The following is a 12582-nucleotide window of genomic DNA, read 5'->3' as shown; positions in this document are numbered from 1 at the left end:
TAGTACTGGCATGCCACGCCCATATCTTTTTGTGGCGTTTGCTCCAAGTGGCATGCCAGTTTCACACGCCTAGCTTGTTTTGTTGTTTTCTTCCACTTTTTGATGTCTTTTTCTCCTGAAATTCAGTACAAACCCATTTCAAAGTAATGTACCATAATATTCATCAAATAGTGCATGAATTGCAATGATCAAATGAGATTATGCTCTTTTATGGTACTTTTTATGCAAAAAGGGTAGATGATGCAAGTTATCAGGAGCGCTAGCACAACCTGTGCGCGCACATAACCAATGAAGTTTTACAACCTGTGTGCGTGTACAGCCCTGTGCGCACGCACACGTTGGAAGGTGCACTCTGTTGAGGGCGTTCGCACGCCTTGTGCGAGCGAACAGAGTTTGGAAAATTTTGCACTTGTGTGTACGCACACTTTTTTAAATGTCCTTGGGCATGCGCACGCACACCCTTGTGCATACGTGCATGCCCTGTTTTTCAACTAAAATCTTGTTCTTAACTGTTTGATATTTCCAACCATCTTGTGAACTTCTGTGACACCTATTTAAGACTTTTTAGCTTGTTTTTGGATGTTGACCATAGAGAAGGTCTTGGGTGGAATTATTTGGGTATTACCTTGAAAAGTTAGAGAATGGAGGTTTAGGTTTCTGGTGTTATGATGATGAGTTTAGTTGAGAGAGAAGGAAGAGTACGAGACTTGGTAATTACTGACAACGAATTGAGAAAATGATGAACTAATGAATTCGGATTGGAAATTACGAATGATTATGGTTGATGGAATGAGTATGAGTCGAAGTGTGCTATGAGGAGTGGCATCTGAGTTTGAGTATGTGATTATGATATGCATTGTTCTCCGTCATAGGGGCTGTGGCAGTCTTCCGCCTATGTTCGGATGTGAGGCTTGAAGTTGGGCTTCTCACTCATATTTATAGCTCAAAAGGAAGGTGGTAGGGCACTATCCCTCAGAATGTTTCCCTCTGAAAGGAGATGGTGGTAGGGCACTCATCCCTTGGAACTTTTCCTCCTGAGCATGGGTTTCTCTCTGGTTGCAAGGTGGTAGGGCACTAACCCACAGAATTATGTGGCATCCAGAGGAAGGTGGTAGGGCACTCTTCCTCGAAATGTTTCCCTTTGAAAGGAGAAGGTGGTAGGGCACTTATCCCTCGGAAATATTCCTCCTAAGTATGCGCAACAGAGAGACTAATCCATGAGTTGCCGACCGGATTTTGTGTCGGGTTTGGCACTATAACCGACATGTGATATCACAGCCAATAGGACAAACATTCATCATATGCATATTCTGTATGCTTGCTTGCTTTGATTATTTGAGTTTGCCTAATCGTATAATATGCCTACGTGCTTCCTGAATTACTTGTTATATGTATGACACTACCTGTGCTTTCCTTACTTGCATTATCTGTGTTTGTTTGGTGCTGAGGAGGTTAGTTAGGCGGTGGCGACGGGACCACATAGAGGGTATGTTGGTGAAGGCTGTGGGACAGCGATGACTAATTTTAGTTAGAAATCTCCTAAAATTAGGTACCTTTTATATTATTTACGGTTTAAGTTATTTATTGTTGCTAAGCTTGAATATCTGTTTGGTATGAAGCTCTAGGATTGCCTCTGGTGTCCCGGGGTCTTACATCTTACATTACTGGGTATTGTTACCATACTGAGAACCTCCGGTTCTCATTCCATATGTTGTTGTTGTTTTTCAGATGCAGGTCGCCACCCACCTCAATGAGTTGCTTGAAGGTAGCAAAGCGGAAGATCTTATTCTATTTTATTGTCATTTTTGGTTATTTTGATTAGTACTCTCACTTTTGTATTTACTTTTGCTTTAGAGGCTTATTTTGAGAGTGATATTCTGTATAACCTATTTACTTTCAGAATCCTGTATGTTAGTATTTAACTAGTCATCCCAAACTCCGCAGGTTTTGGCTAGTATCTTATGATTATTATACTCTTATATAATTACATATATCTTGTTTCCTTACATAGTGGATATTATCTTTTAGGCTTTTAGCTTCGTGTGAACGTTCGCGCTTTGTAATTCTGTATTAGAGCTTATTTCCTTCATCGGGCTTCTAGAATTAATATTCCTTCTATATATATATATATATATATATATATATATATATATATATAGTTTATGTCTGAGCCTTAGAATTGTCGTAACCCTTGATTAACCTTTGCTTTACGGCATGAGGTAAGACTTAGGGTAATTAGGGTGTTACATTTAGTGGTATCAGAACAGTTCGTCCTTGTGAGCCTGAGGGATAGACCGATTGTGCTTAATTGCACACTCTGGGTCATTTTTCTTTCATGCTATTTAGGTTATCTACATGATATTTCATAGCATGCTTGTTTGTGAGTGCCTTTTTGGGATAATTGAAGCACTAGGCGTTTGATATTGAGACTGATCACCTTGATATCAAATGTTCGGTGTAGACAGCAACCCTAATGGCTACTCGCGGACGAGGTCGTACGCGTTCATGAAGAGAGAGTAGAAACGAGCAACCCGCCGATAACCATGCCGAGTTCATGGAGGCAATGGCTAATCTTGCGAAATGATTTGACATATCAAGCATCACCAGTTCAGATCGTAGAAAGAAGTGATAAGCAGCTAAGAGGCAAGACTGTTCGCTTAGTCAAAGTAGCATGGGAACCAAGAGGAGAAGAAGAGCACACTTGGGAACTGGAGGATAAGATGAAAGCTGATTACCCACATATATTCCTAGGTAACTGAAATTTTGAGGACAAAATTTTCTTTTAGGAGGGTAGAATGTAACAACCCTGATTTTCGAGTAAGTGAGATCTTTTCTAAAAGTACGGATTTCTCCGGAAGATCAGTAAAGGGAACACCTCTGATATATCATCAAGCATATCAATCCTCATTGTCATTATGTCATCCTTAAGCTAGAACCTCTTCTGAGGCAAGCTCGATAATGCAATCGCGAAGAACCTAGTTTTTGAAACGTATCGGTTGGCAGTTTTCATTCTGATTTTCGTAAATAGTCTCTGTTTGACAAACCGGACTCGATTCATGAGAGGAGAGAGATAATAGTATAATATTATCATTATATTAGTATTAGAAAATTCTTGAATGATATTATAAGGTTATCTGGTCTGTTTTAGTTAAAAAATAGAAAATTAGTTTAACTGGGCTCACAGTTTACTGGTGCAGCTTAGCACCAGCACTCTCTGATGACTTTAGCAATGCTAAGGCCTCATCATACATGTTCTATTCTCATAATAAATATGTTACTAGTGTCATTTATGCTAGTAGCTCAGAAAATAATTTTTAGAGATGTTTTTACGAGTGTTCCGATACATCTAGTTTTAGTAGTTATACACCTGAGATATTTTAATATTATTTTAACCCACCTCCAAGCCAACCAATCACAACTCACCTTACACCCCAAGACATCCAAGGCTATCTCATTTCATCATTTTGGATGAAAATAACAAGAGAGAAAAGAGAGAAACTTTCATGAACACTTAATCTTCAAAGCTTGATTTCTTCTGAACTAAAACTCAAATCAAAACTCCGATTTCACCAAAATGATCTCTCTACATAACCATGTGACTTATCAAGGCTGGAAATAAAGTGATATAGCTGTCTCCCTCCCTCTTTAATTCGGTTTTCAAGGAAACATGCTTAAACAAGTGTTTTCTTGATGTTCTTCCTTAGATCTCTTGCTTAGCTTGACTTGTGGGCCAAAGATCTTTGATTTCCTGCACGTTTAAGGTGAGGATAACCTTCCTAATATGCTGTTGAAGTTCGTTTAGTTGATGGTTTAGAGTTTTAAAGTTGTTCTTGATGTGTTTTAGGAGGAAAAAGTGCTTTAAGAACACTTCAAAGAGTAACCGGATTTGGAGCAGCAAATCAAGGTAGGGTTTGACGAATTTAATCTTGATTGATTTTGTTTGAGTTGTCTGATTATGATATGGTTTGGATGTGCTTGAAATTGATTGTTTGTATAAGTAATTCTTGTTGAAATTTTGGTGAAAATTTGATGAAATTTGATGAAATTCAAGCTATGAATGTGTGTTCTTGTGGCTACTGGAAAACAAAACCCTAGAGCTTAAATTGAGGTTCAATTTGTGTTGAAATCATGTGGAAAAGATGGGGTTTTAGTGGCTGGGAATTTATTTTGAATTTTGGTAAAAATCGGTTGATGAAAAGACTGATAAACGGGTAAAAACAGAGAAAGAATCTGAAGAATATACGAAGAACACGAAGAATGTAACAACCCAATTTTCAGTACGCCTAGGACATACCAGAAACTGAGTGCTACCAATTTGTCATCCTAATTATTATCTATTATTTATTATATGAGCCTGATTCGTTGTTAAAAGCATAGTTAGTTAGCAAGGTACTTCTTTTTTTTTTTGAAAACATTTGAATTAATAAACAGAATCATTTATAATCAATTCACAAATAATAACAGATAAAACAGTTATAAGCAACCACACATAAATACATCACAAGTAGCTAGCAACATTCAGTTATCCAGCCTTTATTAGAGTATAGACCTTTAGTTAGAACACCCCTAGATATAGCTAGATAATAACTATATACATATATATACATACAACATCCCAGGCCCTGACCTGTTCAAGAAGTCCCTAAGCTGGCACCCAGGCTAGTCTAGACTCTATACTCACCTATTCCCTCTAAGCTACTAAAGCGAGGGAAAGTACCCTCTAAGTCTTCAAAACTCAAGTCAGGTGGAACGTCACCAAAAGCTAGAACATCATCTGCTACTCCTCTGTACGATCATATGTCATCAAAGTGCGTCTCTCAAGTACTTCATCGAGTGGCCACATAACGGCAACATCGTACGGAGGACTTAGGCTAAAGTTTGTAGAAAAGCGGGGAGCAGACGTTGGCTAGCCTCATAGTATATACATATAAACAGGTAACGGAGTTCACTCTAGACTCAGAAGACTATTTAGAGTGGAATCCTTTTTGTGAACGATCGTCAGCGAACTACGAAAGGGTACTCATGCTTCCATCTGAAGGGGGAAGGGAGAGAGAAGGGGTAAGAACTGGGGAGTTCTTAGTAGGGTCGGGGTTATTAGTTAAGTTCATTAATTCCGTGTTATTTAGCAGGTAAATAGCAGAATACAAAAAAACAGTAAATAGAAGATACAGATAAATAGAGAAGATAGAGAAAACAGATAGCAGAACACAAATAGAAGGACAAGAAAAAACAAAACAGACACAGAGAATAGAATACAAACAAGAAAAACATACATTCATACCACAATCATAACAAAGGAAATGCACTACCAAGTATGATGCATGTCTAGCCCTAGCGCAGGTAATGAGCTCATTTGTCGGTTACATACCCACTTCCGACGTTACCCGGAGTCCTCTGACCAGGTAAGGCTTTCCTGTTGGCAATGTCCCTCGCAAGAGTCCTTTGACTTGCATGGCGGAGCTAGTTAACTTATATCTGCCCAACACACTCTCTGTAAGAGTCCTTTGACTTACAAGAGCATACACACACTCTCACTGTAAGAGTCCTTTGACTTATAGGACCATACACACACACTCTCACTGTAAGAGTCCTTTGACTTACAGGAGTATATGCTAGTCGTGTGTTCTCGATACCTCTGTAAGAGTCCTCTGACTTATAGAATAGCATTATAGCTAAGTATCCCAGGAAAGCACTCTCAGTGGTCGTACCACCATCTATCTGACTGCCTTCACGCAGCAGATCATCATATAATCATTCTCATTATCATCATCACTTTCACATTCTTATGTAGTACCTCTTTCAATCTCTGTTCAATCATGCTATACAAACTTTACAGCTTTTACTTTTACAACATCGTAACTCAAACCATTTCTCTTTATCACATTACTCTTTTCTCTTTGTCTTTTTACTTTGCTCTGGTTACTCTTTTCTCTGTATCCCTTTATTCTACTCTGGTTACTCTGTTCTCTGTGTTTCTTTACTCTGTTCTGATTTCTCTGTTTAACGTATGTATTTAAAGCATATGTAAATTTCGGTATGAATAGTTAGTCTGTCCCAAGTATAGGTTCATTAAGTCTATACTGAAACAGTTTAACTTTTCATATAATACCTAACCCTATTCGCAATTCCAGGACTAACTATGTTGCCCTAGTTCGTTCACTAGTCTCTGTCTGTTTTTCTGTCATTAAAACTTTACAGACTTTTTCTTTGATTTTTATCTTTTCTTCAACTTTTTAACTTTTATTTATCTTTGCCTCACTAATATGTTTTCACCACTCCCTAAGTGTTTTATGAAAGTAATTATGAGATTCTGTGCTTAAAGTTGTCTTTCTAAAGCTTTTACAGAAAACTGCCTTTTCTGCATTATTTTATTATTTTTATTAAAATATTATTTTTAATTAAATATTATTATTCAAAATTTTATTACTAAATTTTCAAAAATTACTTTAACTTTAACTTTTAACCTTTAAAATTAACTTTTTACCACCCGTAACTTTTAATATTTCTACTTTAACCACCCTAACTTTCAGAAATTACAAAATAACCCCTCAAACACCAAAATATTTACTTCCTTGCCCTTTATAAGATCTAAAAGGTGTTCTTCAATGTTCTTCACCACACTCAAAGTGTTCTTCATGTTCTTCATAAATTCTTCAGATTCTTTCTCTGTTTTTACCCGTTTTTCAGTCTTTTCAGCAACCGATTTTTACCATAATTCAAAATAAAATTGCAGCCACTAAAACCCCATCTTTTCTACATGATTTCAACATAAATTGAACCTCAATTTAAGCTTCGGGTTTCAATTTTCCAGCTGCCCAAGAACATGAACTTTAAAGCTTGAATTTCATCAAATTTCATCAAAATTTCACCAAATTTTCACCAAGATTCAATCATATATGCAACCAATTTTTAGCACAGCCAATTTATAAAACATTCACACAAGTCAAACACAAATAATCAAGATTAATTTCGTGACACCCTACCTGGTTTTGCTGCTCCTAATTCGGTTAAACTTTCAGGTGGTCCTTAAGCACTTTTTCCTCCTAAATCACATCAAGAACAACTTTAAATCCAAAAACTCTCAACTGACCAAATCTCACTCAGTATGTTAGGAAGATATATCTCACCTTAGACTTGCTAGAAATTCACGTTTCTTGGCCCTCAAGTCAAGTTAAGTATGATTCCTAAGGAAGAACATCAAGAAAACACATGTTTTGCATGGTTTTCCTTGAAAACCGAATTGAAATGGGAGGGAGACAGCCATCTCACCTTATTTTCATCCTTGATAAGTTAAATGGTTATGTAGAGGAAGAAGAGAGGATCATTTTGGTGAAATCGGAGTTTTGATTTGAGTTTTGGTTCTGAAGAAATCAAACTTTGAAGATTAAGTGTTCATGAAAGTTTCTCTCTTTTCTCTCTTGTTATTTTCGGCCAAAATGATGAAATGAGACAGCCTTGGAGGTCTTGGGGGTGTAAGGTGAGTTGTGATTGGTTGGCTTGGAGGTGGATTAAAATAATATTAAAATATCTCAGGTGTATAACTACTAAAACTAGGTGTATCGGAACACTTGTAAAAACATCTCTAAAAATTATTTTCTGAGGTACTAGCATAAATGACACTAGTAACATATTTATTATGAGAATAAAACATGTATAATGAGGCCTTAGCATTGCTAAAGTCATCAGAGAGTGCTGGTGCTAAGCTGCACCAGTAAACCGTAAACCCGGTTAAACCGATTTTTTTATTTTTAACTAAAACAGACCAGGTAACCTTATAATATCATTCAAGCATTTTATAATACTAATATAATGATAATATTATACTATTATCTCTCTCCTCTCATAAATCGAGTCCAGTTTGTCAAACTGAGACTATTTACGAAAATCCAAATCAAAACCCCTAACCGATACAGTTTAAAAACTACGTTCTTCGTGACCACGTTATCGAGCTTGTCTCAACTAAGGTTCTGAGTTAAAGATAATATAATGACAATGAGGATTTAGATGCTTGATGATACAGAAGAGGTATTCAGAAATGATCTTGCATACTCGAAAATTAGGGTTGTTACAAAGAACACTTTGAGTGTGGTGAAGAACATTGAAGAACACCCTTTAGATCTTAGAAAGGGCAAGGAAGTAAATATTTTGGTGTTTGAGGGGTTATTTTGTAATTTCTGAAAGTTAGGGTGATTAAAGTAGAAATATTAAAAGTTACGGGTGGTAAAAAGTGAATTTATAAAGTAAAAGGTCAAAGGAAGGTAATTTTCGAAAATATATTAATAAAATAATAAATAATAATGAAATATTAAATAATAATATTTATTTAAAAATAATATTTTAATAAAAATAATAAAATAATGCGAAAAAGGCAGTTTTCTGTAAAAGCTTTAGAAAGACAACTTTAAGTGCAGAATCTCATAATTACCTTCATAAAACACTTAGGGAGAGGTAAGAACATATTAGTGAGAAAAAGATAAAGAAATGATAAAAAGTTAAAGAAAAGATAAAAACCAACAAAAAAGTATGTAAAATTTTAACGACAGAAAAACAGACAGAGACTAGTGAACGAACTAGGGCAACTTAGTTAGTACTTGAGTTGCGACTACGGTTAGGTATTTGAAAAGTTAAACTATTTCAGTATAGACTTAATGAACCTATACTTGGGACAGGCTAACTATTCATACCGAAATTTACATAAGCTTTAAATACATACGTTAAGCAGAGTAATCAGATAAAAGTAAAGAGATACAGAGAAGAGAGTAATCAGAGCAGAGTAAAGAAACAAAGAGAAAAGAGTAGTATGAAAAAAAGCAGAGGACCAGTTGAAGGGTCATTTGTTACTTGAAGCAACCCAAAAGATGCTTGTTTGTTTATTTGTTGCATTAAGGCAACTCCAGAGTTATTTGTTTGTTCATCTGCTGCATTGAGGCAGTCAGATAGATGGTGGTGCAACCACTAAGAATGCTTTCCTACGGTACAGATCCATACTTTATTTCTGTAAGGCAAAGGGGTTATTTCCTGCTACAGAAGTACCGCGACCACTTGTTCCATTTCTGTAGTGGCAGAGGGGTTATTTCCTGTATACAGAAGGTGTGTCGGCATACATCCCTGCAATGGCAGATGTGTTATTTCCTACGTGCAGTGGACCCTGTGGTGGCTGAGGGGTTATTTCCTGTACACAGGGGTATAGCCAACAGGAAAGCCATACCCGTTTCAGCTGCTTTGGATTACATCGGGAGTGGGTAGAAACCGACAAATGAGCTCATTACCTGCACTAGGGCTGGACATGCATCATACTTGTTTGTGCATTTTCTCTGTTATGATTATTGCATGAATGTATGCTTCCTTTGTTTGTATTCTATTCTCTGTGTCTGTGTTCGTGTTATTTTCTTGTATTCTTTTGTTTGTATTCTGCTATATGTTTTCTCTATCTTCTCTATTTATCTGTATCTTCTATTTACTGCTTTTCTGTATTCTACTATTTATCTGCTAAACAACACAAAATTAATGAACTTAACTAATAACACCGGCCCTACTAAGAACTCCCTAGTTCTTACCCCTTCTCTCTCCCTTCCCCCTTCAGATGGAAGCAAGAGTTCCTTTCCGTAGTTTGCTGACGACCGTTTGCAAAAAGGATTCTGCTCTAGGTAGTCTTCTGAGTATAGGGTGAATATCGTTATCTGTTTATGTATATACTATGAGACCAGCCAATGTCTACACACCATTTTTACGTGAACTTTAATCTAAATCCTGTGTACGAGACTCCTATTGTATGGCTACTTGATGAGGTACCAGAGAGACGTCCTATAGCAATGTCTTATTGTACAGAGGAGTAGCAGATGACGTTCTTCCTTTTGATGATGTTCCACCTGACGTTCTTCCTTTTTAACTACAATTTTAACAACGAATCAGGCTCATATGATAAATAATAGATAATAATTAGGAAGACAAATTGGTAGCACTCAGTTTTCGGTATGATCTAGACATACTGAAAATTGGGTCGTTACAAAAGGGAACGGTAATGGAAATGGGAACGAAAATGAAGAAGGAGATGGTAATGACTTAGGAGGTACTCCAATGACTTTGGCTTCGTTTCTGAAGGTTCATCCACCAACTCTCAGAGGTTCGACCAACTCAACTTAAGCGGACGATTGGTTCCGAGCTATGGAGCGTGCACTACAGGCTCAATATGTCCCGGCTAACCAATACGTGGAGTTTACGGCTTATCAACTGTTAGAAGAGGCATAACATTGGTGGCAAGGAGAGTGCCAGTTGATGTGACTTCCGAATGCAGAAATCTCTTGGGATGCGTTTCAAACGGCGTTCTATAAGAAGTACTTTCCTGAATCTGCAAGGGAAGCGAATGAGATGGAACTTATGCAGCTGAAGGAAGGTTCCTTATCTGTGGCGGACTATACTAGCCGATTTGAGGAGCTCTGTAGGTTCTCTAGGGCGTGTCAGGGTACCCCGGATACCTATGAAAGCTGGAAGTGCATCAAGTACCAAAGAGGCTTGAAGGATAACATCATGACTGCCGTTGCTCCTCTGGAGATTCGGATTTTCTCCGATCTGGTGAACAAAGAGAAAGTTGTTGAGGAATATGCACAACCGGTAGACGTGTCAAGGGACACTCATAGGGGAAACACTAATAGGGAATGTGACGATTACCTTGGACCAAGGGGACAAAACTTCAAGAGAAATGGTGAAGGAAAGCGGTCAGGAGCTTACTCCCCTTATATGAAATGTAAGGAGTGTGGGGACTACCATCCGAATAAGCCATTCCGGTTGGGTATGAAACTATGTTACAAGTGTGGCACACCGGGACATTTGGTTAGAGACTGTCCACACCGAGGAACACATGAGGCGGGTCGATCACAACAACAGGGTTGAGGTAATTATGAAGCCGGTAACTGGCAGGCGAAATTGTGATCATCAACAATGGCGCCAAAGACTTGGAGCTCTTAAACGTGAATCACACTTTCTCACAATTCTGTACAACTAACCAGCAAGTGCACTGGGTCGTCCAAGTAATAAACCTTACGTGAGTAAGGGTCGATCCCACAGAAATTGTCGGCTTGAAGCAAGCTATGGTCATCTTGTAAATCTCAGTCAGGCGGATTCAAATGGTTATGGAGTTTAAGGTGATGAAAATAAACATAAAATAAAGATATAGATACTTATGTAATTCATTGGTGGATTTCAGATAAGCGTATGAAGATGCTTTGTTCCCCTTGAACCTCTGCTTTCCTATTGCCTTCTTCCAATCATTCATACTCCTTTTCATGGCAAGCTTTATGTTGGGCATCACCATTGTCAATGGCTACATCTCGTCCTCTCAGTGAAAATGGTCCTGATGCTCTGTCACAACATCGGCTAATCAGCTGTCGGTTCTCGATCATGTCGGAATAAGATCCATTGATCCTTTTGCGTCTGTCACATGCCCTACAATCGCGAGTTTGAAACTCGTCACAGTCATCCCTTCCAAGATCCTACTCGGAATACCACAGACAAGGTTTAGACTTTCCGGATCTCAAGAATGGCCGCCAATAATTGTAGCCTATACCACGAAGGTTCCAATCTTAGATTAGAAACCCAAGAGATACGCATTCAAGCCATTGCTAGTAGAACAGAGGTGGTTGTCAGGCACATGTTCATAGGTGAGAATGATGATGAGTGTCACGGATCATCACATTCATCAAGTTGAAGAACGAATGAATATCTTGGAGAAGAAATAGACTTGAGTTGAATAGAAAAACAATAGTACTTTATATTAATTCATGAAGAACAGTAGAGCTCCACACCTTAATCTATGGTGTGTAGAAACTCCACCGTTGAGAATACATAAGAACAAGGTCTAGGCATGGCCATGAGGCCAGCCTCCATGATCTAAGAACTACACGTCCAAAGATGAACAAAAGATAGATAGTATGAAAATACAATAGCAAAAGGTCCTATTTACAGAAAACTAGTAGCCTAGGGTTACAGAAATCAGTAATTAATGCAGAAATCTTCTTCCGGCCCCACTTGGTATGTGCTTGGGCTGAGCATTGAAGCTTCCATGTGTAGAGACTTTTCTTGGAGTTAAACACCAGCTTTTGTGCCAGTTTGGGCATTTAACTCCAGCTTTTGTGCCAGTTTTGGAGTTAAACGCCAGAATTCTTGAGCTGACTTGGAACGCCTATTTAGGCCATCAAATCTCGGGCAAAGTATGGACTACTTTCCAACGCAATTGAGAGAGCACCAATTGGGCTTCTGTAGCTCCAAAAAATCCACTTTGAGTGCAGGGAGGTCAGAATCCAACAGCATCTGCAGTCCTTTTTAAGCCTCTGAATCAGATTTTTGCTCAGGTCCCTCAATTTCAGCCAGAAAATATCTGAAATCACAGAAAAACACACAAACTCATAGTAAAGTCCAGAAATGTGATTTTTAAATAAAAACTAATTAAAACATAATAAAAACTAACTAAAATATACTAAAAACATACTAAAAACAATGCCAAAAAGCGTATAAATTATCCGCTCATCACAACACCAAACTTAAATTGTTGCTTGTCCCAAAGCAACTAAAAATCAAATAGGATAA

Source organism: Arachis hypogaea, chromosome 11 (genome assembly GCF_003086295.3).
Source record: "Arachis hypogaea cultivar Tifrunner chromosome 11, arahy.Tifrunner.gnm2.J5K5, whole genome shotgun sequence".
Classification (NCBI taxonomy): Eukaryota; Viridiplantae; Streptophyta; class Magnoliopsida; order Fabales; family Fabaceae; genus Arachis; species Arachis hypogaea.
The sequence above is the reverse complement of the archived record's forward strand: the minus strand, read 5'-3'. Positions refer to the sequence as shown.